The 24,805-nt window shown below is 40.9% G+C and overlaps 1 protein-coding gene across 12 annotated transcripts in view; it reads right to left on the bottom strand.

Moving 5' to 3' along the window:
• Nucleotides 1-24,805, bottom strand: part of KMT2C (lysine methyltransferase 2C) — a 188,848-nt gene that overhangs the window by 157,572 nt on the left and 6,471 nt on the right. The window contains exon 1 of one of the 12 annotated variants that reach the window (XM_063416101.1): nt 13,160-13,525. The exons of the other annotated variants lie outside the window; for them this stretch is intronic. The gene's annotated coding sequence lies outside the window, so the exon portion shown is untranslated. Of the gene's footprint in view, nt 1-13,159; nt 13,526-24,805 lie in introns of those variants that run through there. 12 annotated transcript variants of the gene reach the window in all.

Raw genomic sequence — 24,805 nt, 5'->3', positions numbered from 1 at the left:
CTTGGTTCAGGGTCCCTAAGGGAAACTTTCTTCACCTAAACAGCTGGAAATAATAACAGCTGGGAAAAGTACAGTATTTTGAAGTAGAGATTCTTCCAATGAAAGGGAAGATGCCAGGAAAACAAAGTTAATAGTAACAGCAAAAGTTTTATCTTCTCTGTATACAGACACACCCCAACACGTTATTTTCTTACAGCCAATTCTATGTCCCAATCTGCAGATATGTTGAGGGTTTCCTTCTTCCAGAAATGGTATCAGAAGTTGAGGTTTAGCTTCCATTGGATAATAAAAACAAACGTGGGCTTGAGTCTCATTAGACACACCCCACATTAGCACACCCCAACATTTAATTTATTGCAGAATAACACTAAGTTGGTAATGCAGAGCCCAAGAACTTCAGCTTAAAAAAAAACCACAACAAAACAACACTGACCGAGTGTTCTACCATTAAACAGGATCTCTTAGCAATGCCACTGAATTCATGGCTAAGTTTAATACAAAATATCATCAAATATAAACTTTGTAGGCTAAGTACATTTCTGTTCTTCATCTTCCAAGTCAAATGCAAGCCGGTTCAAACGCTCAACCTTGGATGTGCACATTAAAATAAAAATACATGAGTCTGAGAGCCTGACTCAAAACCATCACACGTGCACACACAGGGCTGAGTAATTAACCTGGGTAGTTCATCAAGGACTGTCTGAAAGCCCTTTGGTTTTTATGCATTCTGTTATCAACACAATCCAGAGCATTTGGGTGAAAAGCCTATATAACTCTCAACTATTATGAAAGCTTTATTTTTAATGAAACTCTACAAATTTTGATGACTTCTTTATGAATTCTTCTTCTGAAGCAGAATTGTGTTCTTTAAAGTTTCCTTGGCCAGTAATTTTATATTTGGGTTGACTCAAAAGAAAGCATAAAAATTAAAACTGCTAAACTTACTAGCTAATAAATACACCATCACTGTAACAAACCATGGAAGAATCAATCAATGGATTTGATTTTTGAAATTAATGACAGCACATCTTAGAAAACATATTGCTGAAGAATGAATGGTGGGGGGAAAAATCTCAGAAAAATGTCATCCACTCCTAAACATCTCAGATAAAATTTCCTGTCTTATTGCACCAGCTGCAAAATTCCATCTCTGCTGCCTTGTACACACTTGGAAGACTACAGGAGCCAGGTTTCACATCATCAGGAAAATCATGGGTCAAATACAATGGTGGTCTGCCAAGTTCCTCACCAACACCTCAGTAAGGAAGGTTTTCTTTTTATCAGTGAGTTGCTCTGACTGAGTACAGCATTTACTGATGTTCTTAACATTTAGAAGAAAAAACCCTCTAACTTTGTAAGATATTCATTTTGAAGACATGTAACAAAAACTACCAAGGCCAACCAGTTCTTCAACGTGACAAATGTATCAAAAGAAAACATACTTAAAATAAATGTGACTCAGATAAGCAGCTACTATCAGTTTACTACAGGTACCCTGTTTGAATAAAGCAAAATGAGTTCACAGTCTTCTCCCACAATCAGATTTTTAATACTTTATTAAAGCTAAGGAAAACAGTAAAGCTGCTATTACACACTTTTAAAAACAAATTTATAACAGAAGCATGTCTGAAGCTGCATCTTAAAAAAAAAAAAAACAGCCAAAAAAGTATTTAGAATTTTCTATCCTATTATTCAGGAAGATCTAAGAACACCAAAATATTTTTAAAACAATAATAGAAAGTAAAGGTTTAAGCCACATTAGAAAACCTCCCCCTAAAGCTTACAGTTATTGCAGCACTTCTTAAGGCAGTGTTTCATGACAAAAATACTCGTTTTGTGCGGCAGAGACACACAAAAGGATTCTTCGGGATGCCAAACACTTTCAGAACTCTCCAGTGATGACTCATCCTGTTATGTATACAAAGCTTTCATTAAAAAAAAAAAAAGTCAGTTGGCATCACTACAGATCCTCAGCTAGCGATCTTCAACTTACTGCTAGTTCTTGTACAAAGTATTCTAAACACTGCAATGAAGTATTCTGGTATGCTAATTTTGGGGAGGAAAACGTGCAACTTAACTTGAATGGCCTTTCTTACACAGAGTTTCTACTCTAGTTCACAAATGGCTCCAAGATGGCCTCAGACACAGTTTTTAGCTACACAGAAATTCTTTGTTGCTCCACAGCAGTTCCTTGCCAGTCGCGCTGATCAACTGTTTTGCCAAAACCAGAAAAATAAGTCTTTCAAAATGAGTCTTGATGAGTGGAACAAAAAGAACCACTTCTTAAAGGAGTAAAAAAGGGAAAAAAAAAAAAGGCAGGGGGGAAGGGTAGTTTAACTGCTCCTAAAAACTTTGAAAGCATTCCTCCTGGATCTTTCCTTAGAAATGCTGTTTTAATCCCCCCCACAGCCCAAATAAATTAATTTATTTCGATAATCTCTTGTTCTGCAACAAAACCACAATAAACTAACACTGCCACATAGACGCAAATAATTGTGATGAACTGTGCTGCTATACTGACAAGTATTTTTTAATAAGACAGCTTTATTTTTTATATATACAACTCCTTTAAAACGTAGTGTTGCTTGCTTTACTTGTACACTCCAGTGTTTGTGAGATGCAGTGAAACCAGAAGCCTCCCACAGCACTGTGAGCGTGCACCTCGCTCCATCAAGTCTTTCCAGCCTTTCCCAAGTCAAGAGGGTCATTCTTATCCCTGCCCATCTTTAACCTGCAGGCAGCCACCTACAAACCCAGGCTGGGAGGAGTTTCAGCTCAAAGCAGCTCTGACCTCCTCAAATTCATCTCCAGATCCACTCCACACAGGCAGCAAGCCTGGAGCTCGCAGCCCTCCCACAGAATTGTCTGGCCCGACTCAGACAAACAAGCGAGGTAGGAATTATTTCCTTTCTGTTCAATCCCTCCAGTCACTCACTTCTCTAATAATTCAGTTCCTAGTGTTGATCCTTTTCTAAATATGGCCACATAAGCATAAGCAGGGAGCCTCAGTGCCAGCTATGCAATTTCTCTTTCCCACTGGGGACAAGTTTTCCAGCATCTCAGATGTTTTCAGAACAGACGCCTCCCCCACCACTGCCACATATACATTTTATTTTATTTCTTATGAACGCCTCTTACCCACAGCAGTTACAAGTGCCAAATCATCTGATTTCACAGAGTGTCAAAAGAAAAGCCAGATCTAAGAACTTTTATAGCATTTTCTATCCCTTCTTCCTCTGCAACATGTTGATTTGGAAATAATACTCTGCATTTGCTCAAATTCCAGTGGCTACAAGAAGTCTGCTGTCCCTCTCCAGTCATTTACAGTGATCATAGGACTTAATCAACTACACCATGTTTCTGTAAGTTTAAGCTGTCCATGGGTTCTGTCAAGGCTATATGTGATCAAAGATACAAACTAAATTTGTGGATTCATGCTATGAGTCTTTGAGCTTTCAGCATACTGATTTCCATGTTTCACAAAAAATAAACCTAAGGAACAGCCCATTTTTTACTGCTTCCAGACGAGCTATGAAGGCTTGTGTTAGAAGCGTAACAAAATCCTTTTTACTTTTTAATTTAGTTCTAAGTTTTTGTTATTCTCTCATTATTAATGTACTACCACAGGTGGTCATGGCAAATTACCAACATAATTTATGCCAGTTCTTTAACTGCAAGTCTAGCTTACTAATTAAATACCAGAAAAAACCCCAAACAAACAAAAAAAACCCCCCCACACACCCCAGTCTTCAGCAGTTTAAAAGCAGAGGTACAAGAAAGCAGGAGACACCCCCAGACAACAACAGAAGCTTCAAATTTGGCTTTAGCAGTATGTTTAAATGAAGGCAGACACCATTTTCATTTCCTCCCAATTAATCAGCGGTGGATGCAAGAGGGCAGAGGAATAAGAAAAGGCTCCTCAGCTGAGGTTTGGGCAGGGCTGGGGCCTGGGGGGTGGACAAGGAGCCTCACAAAAAACAGGAGGCATTTCCAAGCACACGGCACAAACATAATGGAGGGTCCAGCATGGGCTTGGCTCCACCGAACAAACAAAAGGGGATACTTTAATCATATTTTAATGAGGCTCTGCACGTGACCTGGTCCATTAGATGCTGAAATGCTGCTGCAGTCACTCTACAGCCACCTTGGCATTTGGTGGCTAACGCTCCAACTGGCCCCTACAGTACCCTTGAGGAAGGAAAAACAAATAAAGCTGCTGCAGCAGCTTTGGTTGATAACAGCATTAATACACTGGGGGTTTAAAAGATCCGTAGATCCACAGACATCAGCATGATCAAGTGTGAAGCCTTAACTCACTAATAACCAGTTCTATCAGGAGACACATTACGCAGAATAATTAAGTCAATTTATGTTATATAAAAACCAGGTTCATTATCCAAATACAAATATTATTTAACTAATAGAATGAATCAAAACCTAAGCTATGCAACAGACATTTAACATCAGAAAACAAGATACCGTTCCTTAAGGCTGCAAAAAGTGAAAAAATTTCCTGCCATAAGAACCACAGCAAAACTTGCTAACAGTCCAGAAATCCTGCTTTTGGAGTGTACTTGTCTCTTACTGCCTTCAAAAAGCAGTCCTGTTAAACATATACAATTTTTTTTCAGTTTAAATAAAATTTCCCTGATGTGCCCTAGCGCTTTCAACCACGTCTTTGGCATTTGTTCACATCTTTAGAAAGAATATAGTCTGGTTTTCCCACACAAACATCTTCATGCGTCCTGACAATTATAACCACAATTCACACTGAAAAGGTGATTACAAAATCAGCATTTACTGTCTCTTCTAACACTTACTACACAGCACTGATGCTAGTAGATAGAAGGATCAAGAAAATCCCCAGTGAAAGCCTGCTGTTCTCACACTGCAGCTGAACTGGAACTCCATCCTCAGCACACTGGAAGTTTGTGTGATTGAGGAGAGGCTGGACACACTCAAAGGAGATTTTTATGCTCAACAGATCTAGCACAGCAATCCTATCCTTGACTCCAGAAATCCCACAATTCTTTCCCAATCTCCTGCAATTAGTGGTTTGGGGAAGTTTCGTTACAAAATTACTTTTGTCTTACTTTCCTATTAACCACTGCAGGAAACATGATGACAGGACACCCATATCTCTGATCTCACCCAGCACAGATGCTGTTGTGAAATAAGTAATTTCTCTGAATTATTTTACAAAAAGACTCTGAACCAAGAAAGCTCATCACACTGCCCAGATTATTGTCACATCTAAAGACTCATCTTTAGCAACACTAAACCAGCCTTGTATTCAACATCCTGTACTCTGAAAACTGAACCAGTGACTATGCAGTTTTTAGTGGTTTGCAGAAGTTCCACTCCTCCTAAAGACTGACTTCTGACTTCTGATGACCACAGACTCCCATGTGGGATTCCAGATTCAGTTGTGCATGGTGGGAAGCAAAGACAATGCTCAAGCATCCTATATACCTTCCCATTCAGGATCTTTATCCCTACAGTATTGAAAAGGTTCTATACCCTATCCCTTAGTCAGGTCATTATCTACCACAGCAAAACAATAACCTTGCTTCACGTCATACAATCATGCTTTTTAACAAGATGCTCTCACAGTCAAAGAACACCTATTTTTCTTGTATTTAAGCAACACGAAGCTCTTCTGGCAGATCAATGGATCCTAAGTTGCCAAATTCCTTGCACAACATCAGAAATAAGTTAAAGTCCCCTGTGTCCTGTAAATACAATCACCTGACACTTTGCTGCTACCTTCTAATCTGAAATAATACCCAATGCACAAGCATTCTAACTTTACCTTTATACAGGGAATTCATAATTTTTTGCTTCTTCTTGTCACTTAAAGACTACCAAGAGAAATTGATGCAAGGTTTTGCACCCTGCCTCAGATAAAGTCCTGACTTTGAGCACTCAGGCTCATCTTTTTGATGGAGTTTGACAAGCATCTTTGAATGCCACGACCAAAGAGCCAAGGAAGGAGTTTTATAAAAAACAGTTGGTGTTCACTGACTGTGGGCAAGTTCATCTTTATTCCTAAAAGTTGCTTAATTTCACCCATCTACTTTCCATAAGGATGTGGTCAATGTTCATGAGGAAACCTAGTAAAAGGCAAAGTGTGTTATGCAGAGTCCCATGACCTGGATGGTTCTGACCTGGAGCATGTGTACTGGCATGGCATGGAGGGAGCTCTGTCAGTAAATTTCACTTTTGCTGCTCAGGTAGAATCAGGGTACAGGATGATCTGCAGACAGTTCAGTTCTGATACGTTTAGCAGGCTTAGGAGGCTGTTAGAAGGACTGGAGAGGAGATTACAGGAGAGATTATTTCAAGATACGTCTTCTTTCAGTACAAGCTGCAACCACTGAAAGGATTCTGCAAACTGGACTCCCTAAAATACAACCACCTCAACCCCATCCTTGCCTCTCTTACAGCCTTAAGAGACACAACCCCACCACCACTGCTTTTCTGCCCCTAACTATACCACTATAGCACATGCTCCAAATTTTTCAGAAGTAATTTCATGCTCAGAAGATGCTACAGAACAATCAGAAAAAACTGCCATTATAAACTGCTGAAGAGACCACAACCATCACTGGCTTTTCCATCAAAAAGAAGCCCTGGCAAGACAGCCTTCCCTAGAAAAAGTCTGCTACTCTTCACCTACAAATGTATGTCTTACTTACCAAGAAAGCCAACTTAAGTTGCTCTTCTTTACACACTTCCTGGCCTGAAACATCTAGCACAGGAGATGGTGAGAAGTGCAAGGACAAGATATGGAGTACTACATGCAAAATTATCCAGCCTTACATCACTCTGATAAAATTTAACACGTAATATCAGTGTTTTCAGATGCTGATTGTGTTTGATGAAATCAAGTATCTGACAGTAGGCTGAGTCTCAGAGGCACAAAATACATATCCAGCTCAGGAAGAAATAAGCCTAGCTCTCTCAGAGTGACCCCAAAGTGACCCTGTTTTTTCTTTGCACACAACAGAACTGTGATTCTTGCCAGCCTCTGCAAAGCAGTGGGAGTAAAACATGACTAATTGGCCAGTAAAAGAATAATAGAGAAATCAAGAACAAGTTTATGCAATTTATAATTGTTGTGATTTCAGCTTAGCACTGTTTCACAGAATCTAAGTTGACAAAAAACTGTTCTCACATTTTCTTGATATCTGAAGAATGAAAAGCTATTCCACCATGCCTGGTTTATTTTTTTCTGAAGCATCCTCTTCCCCACAGTTTTGGATCGTGCAGAGCAGCAATCGGTTAGCACTATTCAAAATAGCAGGTACAGAACAGTCTACGCTATCGGATTCTTACTTGTACTGATGAATGTTTACTCTCATGACTATTTTATTTCCATGGAAAACTTTCTATTGACTTCACTTGTCTTTGAAACAGAATTGTGTACCTTAGAGAGTACCCCACCACGCTGATTAATAATTAAATGAATCCATACAGTACTTACTCCCTGACAGTTCTTTATTTGGAGGTCCAGAGGCATCAATAATGAAAACTCCTCTGTAGTACTGGTAAAGCTGTCAGCAGCAGATGTTGAAGATTAGGCAGCCATGAGGAAAGAAATAAATATAATACCGGATGGTTTACGTATCAACTCTATGTAGGTCTATCAATGATCAGGGGAACCACCTCTCCCTAACCTTTGCATCTCTCAGCTTTCAGCAGAGAAAACAGCAGCCAACTCTTCATCAACATGGGTGAATGCAGATGTCAGAGCTGGCCAGAGCAATCCCTGGCTACACAGCACAGCTCAGAAACTCTGACTTTCTGGTAACAAACTAAACTGGAGTCAACAACTTCAAAACATCCCCAAAGGAAGCATGAGAATGGCCTGAAGCAGTAGCTATTCACCAGTTCAGCTCCAGGATTCTAAAACTTTCTAGGGAAAAGTGACACAACCATGTCAGTTACTGAACCACAGGCACCAAGACAGATTCAGTATCTACATGCACTTCTGAAAAATGGAAGAAATAAACTCACTAACTCCTCACAGCTAAACATTCTTCATGATTCTCGGTGGATTTTACTATCTGAGGATAAATACACCAGAGGGGAAAAAAAATGTGTCTATTTTGTCAACATCTTTTTGACTAATAGATATCTAAAGAAAATATACAGGGCAGACTCCTCTCCCCAGGCCAGTTTCAAGAATTTGTTAATGCAGGATTGTACCCTGATCCACAGAAACCACCTCAGGAATCTTCCAGACTTCCTCACCATCACTCTCTTCTTCCAAGAACTAGACTTCAAGTTGTAATAGTTGTTATTTCTGGAGCTGCACTCAACTGTCCTCACATGGTTCCCTAAACTGTTTTATTTTTCTTAATTTAAAAATCTTAGCTTCCTTTAACAAGGTGAAAACAAAGATAACAAGGAAACTGAAAGGAAAAGACAACTAAATACATTTAATAAGCACTGCTTACAGGCAAGCTACCCCATCAAGGTGGATTAAGGTGAAAGACCAAAATCCATGCTCCTCAACTCCCTCTCCCATCTGTTTTACAGATTATATTCCTGTAACTCTGGATTCCTCTTTTCTGAGCACTGTAAACCCACGGTGCTTCCAAAAGCCCTCTACCTTGCTTCTGTACCCCTTCCTATGTGCACTTAGCCTGCCACTAAAATACTGCAAAGTCAAAATTAAATGTTTCCATCAAGAGCAGTCTCTCAAAGGTTAATAGTAGTACTTACTGCTCAACCTTGACCTCCATTTTATGGCAGTCCTGAACATACACTGCATGACTTCTGCCACAACTGTGACTAAACCTTCTGTACACAAGGCAAGGCTGACATGGCAGTGACGACACCTAGCACACCTATTATTTGACCCAGATCAAGCACCTTTGAAAAGGTTAGAAAACATTCTAGGTTCATTCATTCCCTCATCACTCTCCTTGACCACTGCTGGTGTGTTCTCGCATGCTAAATTCATTCTCAATAGTGCCACAAAATCGTGCTGACAAAATTGTCCCACTCAAACCTAAGGCAAGGTGATTGAAATAAAGCTCCAACCTTATTCCTTCTCGTTGCTCCAAATATACCATCCTTGTATAGTCCCATCCAATTCATCCCTTCCCCCTACCCCATCCTCTTTGTTCCACCAAATACATCTTTTCACCCTGTTCCTGCTTCAAAAAAGCCTTCAAATTGTATCAAACTCAGTACCCTCACAAGTCACTTGATTCAAAGAAGGCAGATTTCTGCACAACTGTAAGCCTAAATAAGAATTCTGTTTGAGGTTTTCTGAATTCTGGAAAAAATACAGTTCCCCTTCCTCCTAGTCTAATTCCACCAGAATGATTATTCCCAGAACTGCCTTCTTCAGAGTTTGTCCCATTTTTCTCTATGGCATCTGATATTACATGCTAACAGGGACTGCAAACTGGTTATCCATAAACTATACAGAAACTATATAAACCAGGCAGTAATAACCTGCTCTCACATGCACTTCTTCCTAAACAGAGTCTTCCACATGCAACCTACCTTCTCTTTTTATAGCATGGGGGCATTTGGGGTCTGGAAATAAAAAATAAGAAAAAAAAAAAAAAAAAAAAAAGAAAGAAAAAGGAAGATCCAGAGTAAAAACAACATGGAAGTGTTTGTGGTTGAAGGGAACACGTTGAGCTCCATCTAAAACAAAGAATTCATTCCTGAAACTGAATTATACCCAAGAACTGCAAGTCCTGGCTAAACAAACAAATAAATACACAAGCAGACTCCTCCTCCACGCCTTTATCTTCTCTAATTATTGTTACACAAGTATACACCTTTTAATGGTTGGAAATCAGGATGAAAACATGGGACAAAGAGGCCAGCATGAAATCTTTTCTTTTCTAGCTGTATTACAAAAGCACCATCAGCACAAGCCACACTTACTGTGTAACATTTCACCAGTGAGTAGAAAAAAGAGCAGGACTTCCCTGAAGAGACAGACAGAAAGGCAGAGAGCTATGACTAAAACTTCCAACAGACCTTATGGAAGGGTCAAATATCCTCCAAATGCATGCTATCACCTATGCTTGTGCCTGGCATTGCACCTCAACATTGAGATAAAAAACAAAATTCTAACAAGGCCACGTATAATTATGCTCCATTTTTTCAAAGATATTTCCAAAGGACAAAGCTTAACTGTGATGTTTTACCACTCAACTCCGTCTGAGATGTCAGAAAAAAAAAAAAACAACCTGTCAAGACCACTAAAAGACACATCTGTTTGCTGAACACATTCCACATCAGATTACCAAACACAAAGACGTGAGCACTGTCAAACACAAGGCGCTCACCTATTCCCAACCCACGTGGCTGTGTCTGTGCCACGCCGAATTTCCGTGACATTTCCTGGTTCACCTCAGCCGGCCCAGGGAGCACCACTGCGGCACAGCAAATGCCACGAATCGCAAGAAGACATCTGATATCTGTGATATCACACGCTGGGATCCTGCCAGAGAGCCTCAACATGCCAAAAGGATTTCGCAGAGGAAAGGCAGAATTAGAAAAGACTAGCTGAAGGCCCACTGTCAAAGCGGATTTCAATACTTCTTCCATCAAACACCCTACGTCCCAGGGCTTCCAGGAGCTTTAGTAATGACTAAAATTGGAACTGCCCAAATAAAACAAAAAAGTGTCTTTCAGCTTGTTTGGAGTGTGCTTTTGACAACACTCCAGAGCCAGTCTCCCATCCTCTTGGGCTGTGTATTTTACACTGAACAGTACAAATGAAGTATATACTTCTCCATACTAAGAGTTTTCTATCCACACTTTCAGAACAGGAAACCAGAATTGCAAAGCCGTAAGATTTGACAGCACTGATGAGAAAAGAATACTTTAACCATTATTTTAAATAGCTGAATAAATTAAATACAGTAAGTCTGGAAATACATGTAAAACACATACTGAATGGTCCTTTTACCCTGAAACAAAAGGAGAAACAAATACATGGCTGCTTTTAATTTCTGCTCAGCCATTTACGCTTAAGAGATAAATTTTCAGGCAAGTCCAATGAACGGTCACATTAAGAAACTGTACATGATGCAACAACTTTCTACTGGCATATTATGCAAATGACAATAATACCACCCCTTGTGTCCTCCCCTCCAAAAAAAAAAAGCTCCCAGAGAATATTTAGCTAAAACTCTGCAGGACTTTCTGCTTAGGAGAGAATAATATGGAAAAAAAAAAAAAAAAAAGAAAAATGCAAGGGAAAAAAACATAAGTCAACTGAGTGCAGAGTCTGACAAAATAATTATACAAAATTAAATACTATTACTACCAAAAAGGAGAGTATTTTCACCCCAAAGCACCTATATTTAATGCGGGCAGAATATTAGGTATATAGAAGAGACAAAGCAAAAGACGACTCGTAAAACAGTTTAAAAAGATGACCTGTAAGTGAGGCAAGGAACTAAAAACTACAGATACTCGAACTCCAAGTATATTCTCAAGAGAAAGGCCATTTACAACAAAGTAGTAAAGGACGCATAACCAAACCCTTTAAAAACAAATATACAGTAGTCATCAGTGAAGTTACTGAATGGCACTTAGATATAGTCTGCTGATCATACAGCACTGAGGAAAGTCTATCTCCTCTCCTGCTTCTCTCTTACAAGTAGATGGTTAAAATATTTGCACTCAGCAGTCTGGGAGCTGCAGTTATTTTCTGTAGCAAGTGTCTTTTATTGTGCAGGAGCATCAAACACCCCGCACGATCATCACCATGATGTACACACAGCACAAAGACCCCTGCACGTAACCTCCAGCTTAGGAGCTGTGTGTTCCTCAATAGCCAGCATTGTAGAGAGTCACTGGGAACCTTTAAATGTCTGCCCAGTTATTTCAGTTTTGCTACAGGAGTACGAACCCACTACTGCTTTATTTCTTTACATGAATAAGCTCCAAACCGTTTTCATACTGATCTTCAGTTCTTTCAACAACTCTACGCCAAAGAACAGTATTCTAAGAAAAAAAAAATGAAGTTAAACAAAAATCTAAACTAGGGAACGTTTTTCAATTATGTAAGAATTCAGTTAGAGTGTTAACTAATGATTCACTGGTGAGCGTGTAGTGTTTAGTATCCAGAATCAGGCATAAGACTGAAGGAGTTTTCCAGGAAAATACAAAACACTACACAAATTAACTGGTTCATCTTTTGAAACCGTAGGTTGTTATGTTGGGTGGGTTTCTTTAATCAAACTGCTACAAAGTAAGGCCACTGGAAAAAAGGGGAGCCAGCCTCTCATACTGCCCAAATAAAAAAAGAAATAGACTTTTTTCTTTACAGTTGTACCAAGTTTGTTAAAGCCAGCCAGTTACATAACACTTACTTTGACTTATGACCTATTTGCTCACTGCTCATACAAAAATCATCATATATGATGCTCTGGTCATCCATTATGCACTAAAAACACTGTTTATTTTTAAAAGTGTTTTTATTTTTCTCTCTTAGTTTAGAACTACAGTCTAAAACAGTGGGAGGACCACCTAAAATTAACACTATACAGGTATGCTCTGAAAGTATGCAAAATTAAAATGGCACGCTCTTTAAAAATAGCGTGCACAGAATACTTTAAAATATTAAAGAAAAATTTTAACCCTATCTCCATTTTCCGTCTCTCCAGTATTTACATCAGGAAGCGACAAAAAAAAAAAAAAAAAAAAAAAAAAAAAAAAAAAAGGGAAAAAAAGAAAAAAACAGTTGCGCTATAGCTAACCGTATAAAGTGGTATTTTTTACAGACTATCTGCGGGCACACGTGTGTAGGTGTACCCGGGGCAGCGCTGACCGGATGCCCGGCTGCGCCCGGGTCACAGAGAGCGGGGCTTTTGTGGTTCTTTCTCCCACCCACCACCCTCCTTTTCCCTTATTTTTATTTAGCGAACGGCCGCGGATCATCCAGCGAGCGTGTAACTTGAACCTCTACACCCACGTCTGGACGCGGGTCCGGGTTTTTTGGTTTTTTTTTTGACCGAACGGCGTCGAATTGGCCGTGCCGAGTGTCAGCGGCGCCCAGTCCCCACGCCAAGTTTGCCGCCCGGTGCCGGCGGGTGCCCCGTCCCCGGGGAGCCCCTGGCCGCTGTCAGCGCCTGCCCTCGATACAAAGAAGTTCATCGCCAGCCGTACTCACCCCCGGCGAACTGGCTGTGCGCGACATCGCCCAGCGCCGCGGAACCGCTCGCAAATCCCCTCTGGAAAATGGAGGGGCTGGCACCGGTGCGATCCGGAGGGAAGAGAAGTTATTTACATGCCAGGGCCCGAGCCCAGCGCGCAGCGGAGACGCCGATGCTCAGCACTGCCCGCGGTCTGCCATGTTCGTGCCGCTCGCTCGGCGCTCCCCCGGCCGCTGCCCCGGGGCCTCGGGCGGCTCTACAGGGCCCCCCCCATGGCGGCGCCGCCGGGGAGCGATGCGCCACAGCCCCGATCGCCGCGGAACTTCGGCTCCGGGATCCTCCCCGAACCAGGCTGGGGCCGCCGGCGGAGGAGGGCGGAGGGGGAGGGGAGCGGGGGGAAGGGGAGGGGAAAGGAAAAAAAAAAAAAAAAAAAAAAAAAAAAAAAGAGGAGAAAAAAAAAGAGCCGAGGGAGAGAAAGTAGATCCGACGCAGCCGGGCGCCGCCAATGTGCGGACCGGAGCGCTGCGGCAGGAGCGGGGCCGCCCGCGCTCGGGAGGCGGAGCGGCGGCGGCCGGAGGCGCAGCGCCCCCGCCGGAGGCTTCCCCCGGGCCGGCCCCCGCCCCGCGCCCCCGCTCGGGCCCGCACGTCCCGGGGCCGAGCCCGGGGAGCGAGGGCGGGAGCGCCCGGCCGCTCCCCCCGCCGGCCTGGCCGGGAGCACCCTCCGAGCGCGGCGGGCGGCAGCGCTCCCGCTCCCTTCCCCCCACGGCCGCACTTTTCCATTTAACAAAGCGGCGCGGCCGAAAGTTGCGTTTCCATAGACGCCAGCCGCTTTCCCGGCGGCCCCTCCTCGGCTGCTGGGGCTGCTCTGGGAAAACCAAGGTTTCACTCGGGAAAGATTAACGCGGGACTCCGGGGATCGCCCTGGTTTTTTTCTTTTCTCCCTTTTCCACAGAATCACAGAACCCTTTGGGTTGGAGATCAGCTACTTCAAGGCGCAGCCAAGGCAGGGTCACCTGGAGCAGGTGACACAGGAACGCGTCCAGGTGGCTTTGGAAAGTCTCCAGCGAGGGGACACTCCATGACCTCCCTGGGCAGCCTCTTCCAGGGCTCTGCCACTCTCAGCGTGAAGTTCTTCCTCGTGTTGAGGTGAAACTCTTGGTGTTTATTTTTGTGATTTTAGTTACTGTTTTATGTTTTAGTTTTCTTCTTTTTCTCTCCCCCTCCCACACCCCCCCTCCAACATTTTCCAGGCTGCTCTACACTTCTCCAAAACAATCCGGAATGGACAAACTAAGAAAGCAAAGCTTGACAAATGTCCATCTACAAATGGCTCTTTCCTAATCCTCCAAATGCTCCTTGCCAATTTTATTCTCCTACAGAGAGAAAAACAAATCAAGAAAACATTACGCAAGTGTCACTTCACTTGCATTGATAGATACTTGCAAACCAATGGGTCCTGCCAATTTGAGCAGTAACGCAACTACCTTTGTTCAACTTCCCCTCACGCAAAAACCCCGAAGCAGCTGTTGTGTAATGCTTTGCTTCTGTCAATCTCAAGTTTTCTTTAAAAATGTTTAAGTGTCAGACACCTGCAAGACACAGGCTGACACGTTGACAACAATAATCTGACTTGTCTGCCTAACAAAGTAAGACCATCACCTCTATTTGCTCACTCATCTTAATATTTTTTCTTATCAAATTCTCTTCTATCACACCGAGCTGCAGCTGGACACAGTTAATCTTGGGCACCATCTGTTGTGGACAAGCAAGTTAAGTTCAGTATTGCCTTATGAGTACTGGTTAGAGAAACTCTCAATAAACGCACCTAGGAACTCAAATATACCATTTCACTTCTACAACTGAAGAAAACAAACCCAAATTCCTACATTGATTCACAGAGCAGGATCTACCCAGGCAGAGGGAGTGGACCAACACTGCCTCTCCTTCCATTTTTAACTGGAACATGTTCTATGTGCCCAGCCTACAGGAAAGTAAGCTTTTATCAAACCCATTCTGCAGAGATGAAGATAAAATTTTAAAAAGAAAGCACTCACATGAAAAAATCTCCAGGTGTTTACTCTGAAACAAGTAACTATTGTATAAGAGCCATTGTGCCATGTTAGTACAGGTACGGACACATAAATATATTTGGCTACAAGGTGCTATCAAGCTCTGGCTTATCAGCACATCTGTAACCACACGTATTAGCACACTCAGTTTCTGCAATGAGAAGGTTAAATATGTTATTCCAAACCATAGCTGAGGTGGTGAATGTCAGGGGTTTATTTTGCACTAAGGGTTGGCTGCCTTGGCCCAACCAACAAGTGGTGAATTGCAAAGCCCCTACTGAGACAATAATCACTTTGCCTGTTCCCTTTCACACTCCCAGTCCAGGTTCAGCCAGGAAAAGCCCCTGCTGGACATCCATCTCTGCTGAGTTTAAACATTTTGCTAACCAATTATTCTGAGATCAGCTAAAGTAAGCTTCTCTTCAAGCAAATAAGATACCAAACAGCAGACAGAAGCTGTGTGTTTTCCAACTTATATTAAATAAAAGGAGTGTTTACAGTCAGTAGGTTAAGAAGGCTGGAGCACCAAATTTCCTGTGTGTCATCTATCCCATAAGTGCCTGTTTTGGTGAGATTCCACTACAACCCTGGTGTGGTACCATTCCAAGTGATACCCCTGCAGCATGACTGACCCTCCATCAATTCACAGGGTTGTCTGTGCTGCTGTACCTTAAACCTGCAGATATTTTCATGTGCTACACTGTTAAAAACTTCAGGTTTTACCCTAGAAGGTAATGGGTCACCTGGCAAGTTTAAGCATGCTAACACAAACAAGTAATTTAATAATAGCTGGTTAAAATAATAACAATAAATTGCTCTCAGTATTTTTCCCTGCTGTTCATGTGACCCAAGATCCAAGCTAACAGGTATAAAGCCATATTAGCTGGCCTTGTTCTTCCCCTCCTTTGGGGATGCATTTTCTCTCACATCAAAGGGGGAGATTTCATTCTTTTACTGTAAGAGCACATTAATTGCCATAAAAATCTTAGGAAGGAAAAAGTGTAATTTTACTACAGCACAGTCAGATGTGGTCCAACACCAGTCATGTTGACTGATTACTACTTCTCCACACAAACTGCCCAAAAATTGCATTCAGTAGGATTATATGTTCAGCAGCAGTTCCAATGGAAGCTGATCCCAGCCCAAACCTCTTCTTCCCAGCTCAGAACTGTTTCTATTTAGCTGAATGTTGGATTGTGAACCAGACACAGACCAAACCTATTACAGGGCAACCCAGCAAGCAGCAGTGGGGCTGGACACTGAGAAAAGGCAAAGCAATTGTGTCTGCAGCAGTTCCCTGCCCTGATTCACACATCTCCACAAACGTGTGTCACCACCATGGCAAGGCAGGAGGTGTTTATGCCAATGCTTCTGCCAAGAAAATGTACATGGGAAAAATGGGACCAGTCGTCTCTCCTCAGACTTCTTTTTTTTTATAAGCAACAGAAGTGATAGATTTAATGATTAAGATAAAAACTTATGTCTATACATATGGTGGACTGTTTTCTTCCAAGCTCAAATTGATTAACTCAGGGATGCCACTCTTGAGTTAATCAAGACACACTGAGTGAAGCACACATTCTCTGTTTGTGATAGGCCCTATTTACATTCCTAACTTTGAGAGGATGTTTCTTCACAGCAACCAAGAGAAATTCAGAAATAGTGAAGTCACCAATTCCAATATACTCCTGTCCCATCAAAAGTTCAGATGGAGCACATACAAATAAGAGACATGGGCTTCTCAACAGAAGTATTACTTGGTTACTCTAACTGGGTCATACATCTAATCTGTTACTTCATTGATTTTAAAATGTAAATACACATGTATTAAGAAGTTCAAAGATGTGTTAGTCTTTCTTAAAAATTTTCCTTAACTCCTGATGACCTGCTCTTTCCAAAATATTCAATGGGTTTCTAAAAATATTATAGTTGTAACAACTTGAGATTAAGTGCTGAGTACTGAACAACAAAAGGACAACAGCAGAAAAGGAAATGCAACTATTTCTCCTTAGCCTGGCAATTCTACTGAAATGTAAAGGCATTCTACCTTCTAGCATCCCTTTATGCTTCCATGCTACATAGCAACTCAAACCACCCTCTTGTGTGAATAATTTCTCTCTAAATTCCAATTTCCAAGCCAAAGGATTATACAGAAGATGACTGACTCCTTTTTTGACTGCATTTGAAGGGGTTTGGAAGTTCTTAGTTTCTAACCTGTACTACAACATTCTCTAGAGATAGACTCCATTTCTAAAGGTAAAAAACAGAATAGAAACAGGTTCCAAACCAGTTCCAAACAGTCTATTTCCTCTCCCCTGCTCTCTCTTCTAGACCCAAAGACAGGTTCAGAGCATGCCACACAGCCAAGAAACACGCTTAGTGTAGTAACTGCATACCCACATGAACATGCTGTAATAAATTTGATTTAAGCCATTATATCTAAGATGTCATATCTAGCAAGCTTGCTTTTAGAAGCGGAATTTAAACAGCAATGTAAGTCAGATAATTGAAATAGCTTTCTATATCTTGCACTCTCGACAGCTTGAAGCCATTCCCCCTTGTCCCGCAACTAGAGTTCCTGATGAAAATTTTCTTTATGAAAAAGAAAAAAAAGTGCAAATAAATACAGAGAGGACTGAAAACCAATATAGATGAAAAGACCATAACTTAAAAAGAAGATGCAAGATCAGAAGAGGCAGAAAACAGAAATACCTGAACACTCCCAGGCCATCAGAAAATGACTCATTTCTAGTCACATGCATTGTTGGCTGCTAGCAAAGGCAGGACAAAACTGTTTTCAACAGTGTAGGATGGAAATCCAATAAGAACATAAATTCTGACATATTTTCTTTAATGTAATCAAAATAGCCCTACCCTCTTCTAGCAGATAAATGTTTAAATGTACTTTTAAAAAAGAAAATCTCCAGGTGACACCATTTCTGAAAAAAAACAATCCCAATGTGGTAAGGAAGTAATTTATTTAGTATATGTGGAATCACACAGATTAATAGATAAAGCAAGTATCAGGTGACAAAGGAAATAAGAAACACAGACAATGAAACAAAGAGATTGAGTAAACTATTTTCTTGCCATAAACAATACAGGAAAACACCATCTAGGAAGTAAAAGTTATTACACATCATTCACTGCGTAAAAGCAATGGGTACAACATAAATAATGGACATCACCATCAGAAGGAATGCTCATGGAATACAATCACAGTCACTCGGGCTGAAAAAGACCTCAAAGGCCAGCCAGTCCAATCTCCTGCTCAAAGCAGGTCGGAGTCAGTTCCCAAAATGGTTTAAAAATATTTTGAAGTTCAATTCATTGTTTACATAGCTGTGTAATTACACACAGTGCTGAAATCCGATGGGGGCACCCCATTTGAAATAACTTATGCCAAGTACAGACAAGAGAGATCAGGGGATAGAGGTGATATTCAGACAACCTAAATCACACCTAAACACCTTTGTTTAGTATTTCCTATTAGTCTGCCCCTGCTCAGACCCCCCATCTACCTCAATTGCATTTCAGAGATAACTACTTCATTCTTCTGATTAAGCATTAAGACCTCAGCAGAATTTAAAGACACTGCGCCTCCTTTCATTAGTAAGCCCCTTTAGAACAGCAAAATAAATATAATTATTCAAGTTTTGAAAGAAAACAATTCAGACAGAAACTACACCATCACAATGCTCCTAAGAAAGGTGGCATGACTACAGGAGCTAGAACTGAGCCTCTGCCCTGTCCCCAAGGCCCATTACTAATAGCTGTTATGGAATATTGCTCCCACACCACATGACGTGCTCACATCCATGCAGATGTTAATTCTCCAGGTTTAGCTCAGGCTAAATACTAGGGGACAAAAAGAAAAAAAGAAAAAAAAAAAAGAGAAAAAAATCCAGAATTATTTAACAACTTGATTGAACAACATTCAGTCTTTAGATAAAAGCCAGCTAACAAATGTCTATCACAATACTTTTCCAAATTCTAGCCACATGAGGAAAACAGTGCATCTACAGCTGAGAGCCCAAGCTTCAACTCAACAAGTTTAAACATGTCCAAGACAATTATGACTTCACTTTTTCTAAGTGAGAGCATGTTAACTAAGTACAGAAAATTAACTTTCATAGGTCTAAAAAAGGCCTTTAAAATAAAGTGGTCAAGCTAACAATGTAAAAATAGGTTGGTTTTTTTTGTCTATCAAGACAGTCTAAAGCAAGTAAAATGAAAGAGATGCATGAATTAAAAAAAAAAAAAGTAAACCAAAAATATTCTTAAACAAATATTTATTTACATTATCAGTTATTTAAAACCCCCACTGACAACATCTGATTAACAAGCCTTGAGATCAGGATTTTCTGCTTGTCCATAAAGTAGGTTCACAACCAACAGTACTTTCTCTGTTCTGCTCTACCAATGTATCCTTGTCTGAGAAGACCACAAAGAGAGCACAAGAAATGTGGGTTTACCAAGCTTTTATATTTATTCTTCACCAACTAATACATTTGAAATGAATGTATTTACAAGCTGCTCATAGCAAGATAAAGAATACTCTCCCATTCCATTAAAGAAAGAGACAACAGCATAGTCAGACATGAGCCAGCTACATAAAAGAGCTCAGAGATTATTCCTTTAAATAATTTTGCTTACAGATCATTTATTTTTTGAGTTACCCTCCCTTTTCTGGGCCCAGTTCCCTCCTAAAGGATTTCTGGAAGATACAGGCAGAAATATAAATTAGAATTCCTGCTGAATGTGTTTTGCACTTTCCTTTGCATAAATCTCTACCAGGATGTCTGATGCAAGGTTAATTACTCAAAACATGAACCAGGAAACATCATGTGTGAGAAGCCTGAAGTAGCAGCACAAGCCAGCATTTCCCAGAGCCTTGCACATCCCATCTCCTCTGCTCCCTCTAGAGCAATTCTGCTGTGAGTTGCTCCTCCTAAACTCACATCCCTATGGGTTAGAGAACATTAACTGTGACACACTGTTTGCCCAGGAGGCTGGAAGTGAAACTGAGAATTCTATCAGTTTGATTGAATTCCTCCTTAAAAGAACACCAGCAACAAAACAAATCCAGTTATGGTTCTACCAGTAGGTTAAACATAGCTGGTGATGTTGGCCTTGAGGCTGACAAGCACCAGACAGCTTCCATCCCTGCTATCTAATTCCCAAACTCCCACACAAACCGTGCTGGGAACAGCGTGTGGACCACACGAAACCTTGGGCCAGCCTTGGGAACTGTTTGGCAGAGTGGTCAGAACTGGATGAGCAATCACTGGAACCGTGTGACAGTGGGGACAACAGTGTCCAGCCAACTCCAAACATCCCCTGCTGGGATTGTCACAACCACGGACAAGAAGCCGAGTGCTTCCTGTGCCAGAACACTACTGCTGGCTACAGCCATGCCCCTCATCCATTCAAAACACAAGCACAGCCACAAATTAGCCCCACTTAGGAATGGAAAAAAATAAGGGAACTGAAATGATCAGTTATTTTTATTTTTATTTCAAAATTCCTGGCTTTTCCTCACAATGAAAAGCATCTGGCCCATTTCTAAGTTTTAGTCTCATGCAGTTCAGTGGGCCACGGTAAGAAAAAAATAGTCACTTGCTTTTGTTACAAGGGAAAAGAAACTGGAGGTGAAACAAACACATAAGCAATGGAGAATGGGAATTAGGGAAAAAGGAATTGGGAAGGCTGGGAGAGAAAAATCTGAGGAAGCTGCTGAGTCTTGGAATCAGCTAACAGAAGTTTTCAGAGCACGTATCTCCAAGGGTAAGAGGAGGCCTTCATCATCCATACGTCTAATAGAAAACCAAAATATCGGAACAAACAGCCCAACATATTTGTGAAAACGCTGAGGACAACTGTTTCACGAAGTTGAGGGTGCCAGAAGAGCAGTTACTTCACACTTCACTCTATTAGGGCAGGCTCCATTTTAAACATCTCAATGTGTACAGTGATTTGGCTGGAAGTGGTAACGAGAAGCACTCGCTGTGCCAAGGAAGGGGGAAAGCGAGAGCAGCAGAGAGAGAGGAAAGCAAATTTTTATCTTCAATTAACTGAAAGAAGAAAAGCAAATTTCAACAAACTCTTTGAACTTGTTGCTAGAATCTCTCGAGACTTACAATTTAAAGGAGGAGAGGCAGTTATTGTACTGGAATGTGCACAATGGCAAAGCATTCCAAAGCAGGGGACAGATAGGAAATGTATATGAACAATACGGGCTACATCAAAAGCAGCCAGTAATAAGGGCCTGAAACTAGAAAGAATCATATTAGGGATGGAAACAAGGGCATTTTAATGAATATAAAGGAACAGCATAAACTGTCAGGGATAAAAATCAGAAGAGATAAAAGCACAGCATGCAGTATTACCACTGTGCAGTATAAAAGGCAAACAAAGTTTCAGAAATATTTTAGAAGTAAGAAGGAAAACACAAAAGTCTGTACAAACAGTATTTAGAAAGAACAAACGGATAAAACAGACTCAAATGCCATTTTCTGTATTTTAGCCTTCATAAAACAGATTTATTGTAGTTAATACTAGAAACTGATTTTTTGCTAGACTAAATAATCAGAGAAATTCAAGTCAGCAGGACTGGAAGAATTTCACACAATGCTTGAGAAACAGAGAGGAGTAATCTCTAAACTATGAGTAATCATCTTCCCCAATACAGTCCTGGTAAAAATGCCCTAAGAGAGGCTGGCAACAATGAACCACAGCACTCAGGGGTTTTATTTGCAAGTTCTTTTCAATCCATGTGGATGAACATTGCAAGAAAGTCCCTTCCTCCAGGACCTGCATGAGGACATTGACACACACAGGAGTTACATACAATACATGGCGGAGGCAGGGGCTACAAATATTTTTGAAGATAAGCTCTTAACAAAAATCATTCTGACAAATTGAAAAGTGGCTCATATCAACCAAGTGAAACCTAATAAAGACTAGCAATCTTTTGAAGGATGAATCAGTTAAATCAATATTATGTTGCTAAAGAGGTTAAGTTTCTTCAGTATAGAACAAAGGAGACAATCACCTGGTAAATAAAAGTTTTGTAAAAAAATTGTTCTCCATTTCAGCTGTGAAGCCTCAACTGTGAGTAATATAAGACAAAACTGGCTTAATCAGCAGTAAAGGATATTTATTTTATACTGTACAAAATTAGTTACCAAAACCAATTGCCTAGAGATACAAGGGAACTGCATTCACTAAATACTTCAGAAACAAGTCAGAGAACCATTTGTCAGAAATGGAACAGATACACAACACACAGAAGGATGAGCAAGATCAGCCTGAAGTCTTTTTTGGCCATACAGTTCCATTTATCTCTGTTGAGACAGGAAAACTAAATATTCCTTTTATTTAAAATAATTTCATTGTGCTCCTGAATTTCGCACTTTAGGAAAAAGAACCCTGAATAATTCACATTCTGGGTTTATGAAATGGCTTACTAATAAATCTCCCAAATTTTCAGACAGAATTACTCCTCTCTTTATTAACAACAATATGGAGCCATCCTATCCTGTTCTCCTGAGCCCTAAGAACACTGCAGACAGTCTTCACTGCCAGACAGACAGGAGAGTAAGACACCATTATTGGAATATCCAGGTTCCATGAACACTGGGATGTTCCAGAGGTCATTCTGGATTAGCTACAGCTTCCACACATACTCACATCACCAACAGCCACCTCAGATGTCAGCAAATGTTTAGAGGCAGCACCCCAAAAATCCCTTCTGTCTTACTGTGCCATGCAAATAACTCAACTGCACATGCTCCAAGGAATATAAATATATAATAGGCAAAGTAAAAAACTGGTAATTTTTCCTAAAGCTGATTTTTTTTTCAGAGAGCATAATTAAAACTAGTTTTGGCAAGACTTTATTTTCAGTAATAACGCAGTAGAAGAGAAAATGTCCTCTTTTTCCCTCCCCCTACCCAATGCCAAAGGTCTGGGTGGAAACATCCTAGTTTGATAGTGCTTCCAGCAATTTCTTCAAGAGAAGCAATTAGAATGTTGATAAATACAGCACTGAAAATTAGCAGTTATAATAAATTTATATAGGAATGGCTAGCCATAGGATTGGGTGCATGTGTGATTTAGTAAAAATACTTCCCCAAAGAAATGTGAAAGGTAAAAGTATTCTGAAAGAACCAAGATCTCATTTGGTTTTATTATAATGCCTAGATATTGATATATTGTAGGAAGGAGCTTCCAGGACACCAGAAATTATTGTTAACATAAAGTACTTTGCTTACATTGTTATTTGTTATTTGAGGGTGCTTTAAATACTCAATTTAAGAATGATTCTCAGGATCAAAGTGAGAACTGAAATTCTTGATTTAATCAATGTCTGAGGCAAGGAAGATGAGAACAACTCCTCCATCTATACACTGTGTGGACCCCTCTCAACATTGCCATTTCTTTTCAAACAACCAATGAACCAGCCTTATGTGACCATAGGCTGTAAAAATCTCAGTCTCCTGAATTTACTCCTGTATTGGGAAGCTCGAAGGAGTCAGCCTGAAAAGCAAATCCCCTCGATTTGCAGAGTGCCCAGGCTGTCCCTCCGCAGAGCGCGCTGCGCGCCGGCGGCGCTGCCAAGAGCCGCAGCTCTGCCTCCTGCAGCAGCCTGGCCCTTGCTCTGGCCTCCTCCTCGCCCCTGCTATCACAAACACGTTCCTGTGCCAGGTTAGCTCTGCCCCAGCTCAGTTTCCCAGTGCAGCTCACCACAAGCCTGGGTCAGCACAGGGGAGAGAACAAACAGCTGGGAGCAGAGGGAGGGCAGCGCTGCTGCTCCTTCTCGCTGCCAGAAGCAGCCTAAGATTTATGATGTTTGGGGAAAACAAGCACCTGATGCACTCCATACACTCACAGCCTATGTGTCTTTATGTAATAAATATTCTAAGTTTTAAGGGGTTTCCTGCTTTATCTTACTTGCTTTCAAAAGCACCAGTGCTGTTAGAAGAACTTACTCAGCGTAGTTCTTTAACTAAGTGCCCAAACTTATTTTGACTAACAGAGGAATGGCATGAACAGCACTGCTAGTGCCATCCTTCCAGTGGGGACAAAAAAAACCCAGAACAAAAAATGCAGAATTCAGTACAAGTTACCAAAAGTACGACTTACAAGCAAAAACACAGTAAAATCTTCCTCCTGTGTATTTATCCAAACTATATGAACCATGCAGATTGTATGAACTGGTGATCAAATATATTAAATGTAGAAAGGAGAAAAGCTTTCAATATTTCCTGGAATTGTAGGTCACCTAATTATTTAGAAATTAATAACATTTTAGTGTACCTATGACAGTGTTTCTTGAAATGTTAATTTAACAGCATTAGTGTATAATAACACTGTATAAGAGAGTGATCATTAGTGGTGGATAAGAAAATTCTATTTTCCCCAGAAATACACAACCCTGTTACCCCTCCAATATTGCTGTGGTGCAAGGAGTTAAAAAACAACTCCAGCCTGAGAAAGGCAGAGTTCACCTATTCTCAGCAAGCCAACTGCCTTGGAAAACCATCTCTCAGCTGAAATTATGACAAAGAATAGAAATGTCCATTTCCAATC

Source organism: Prinia subflava, chromosome 1 (assembly GCF_021018805.1).
Source record: "Prinia subflava isolate CZ2003 ecotype Zambia chromosome 1, Cam_Psub_1.2, whole genome shotgun sequence".
NCBI classification, from domain to species: Eukaryota; Metazoa; Chordata; class Aves; order Passeriformes; family Cisticolidae; genus Prinia; species Prinia subflava.
This window is presented reverse-complemented; position numbering and strand designations above follow the sequence as displayed.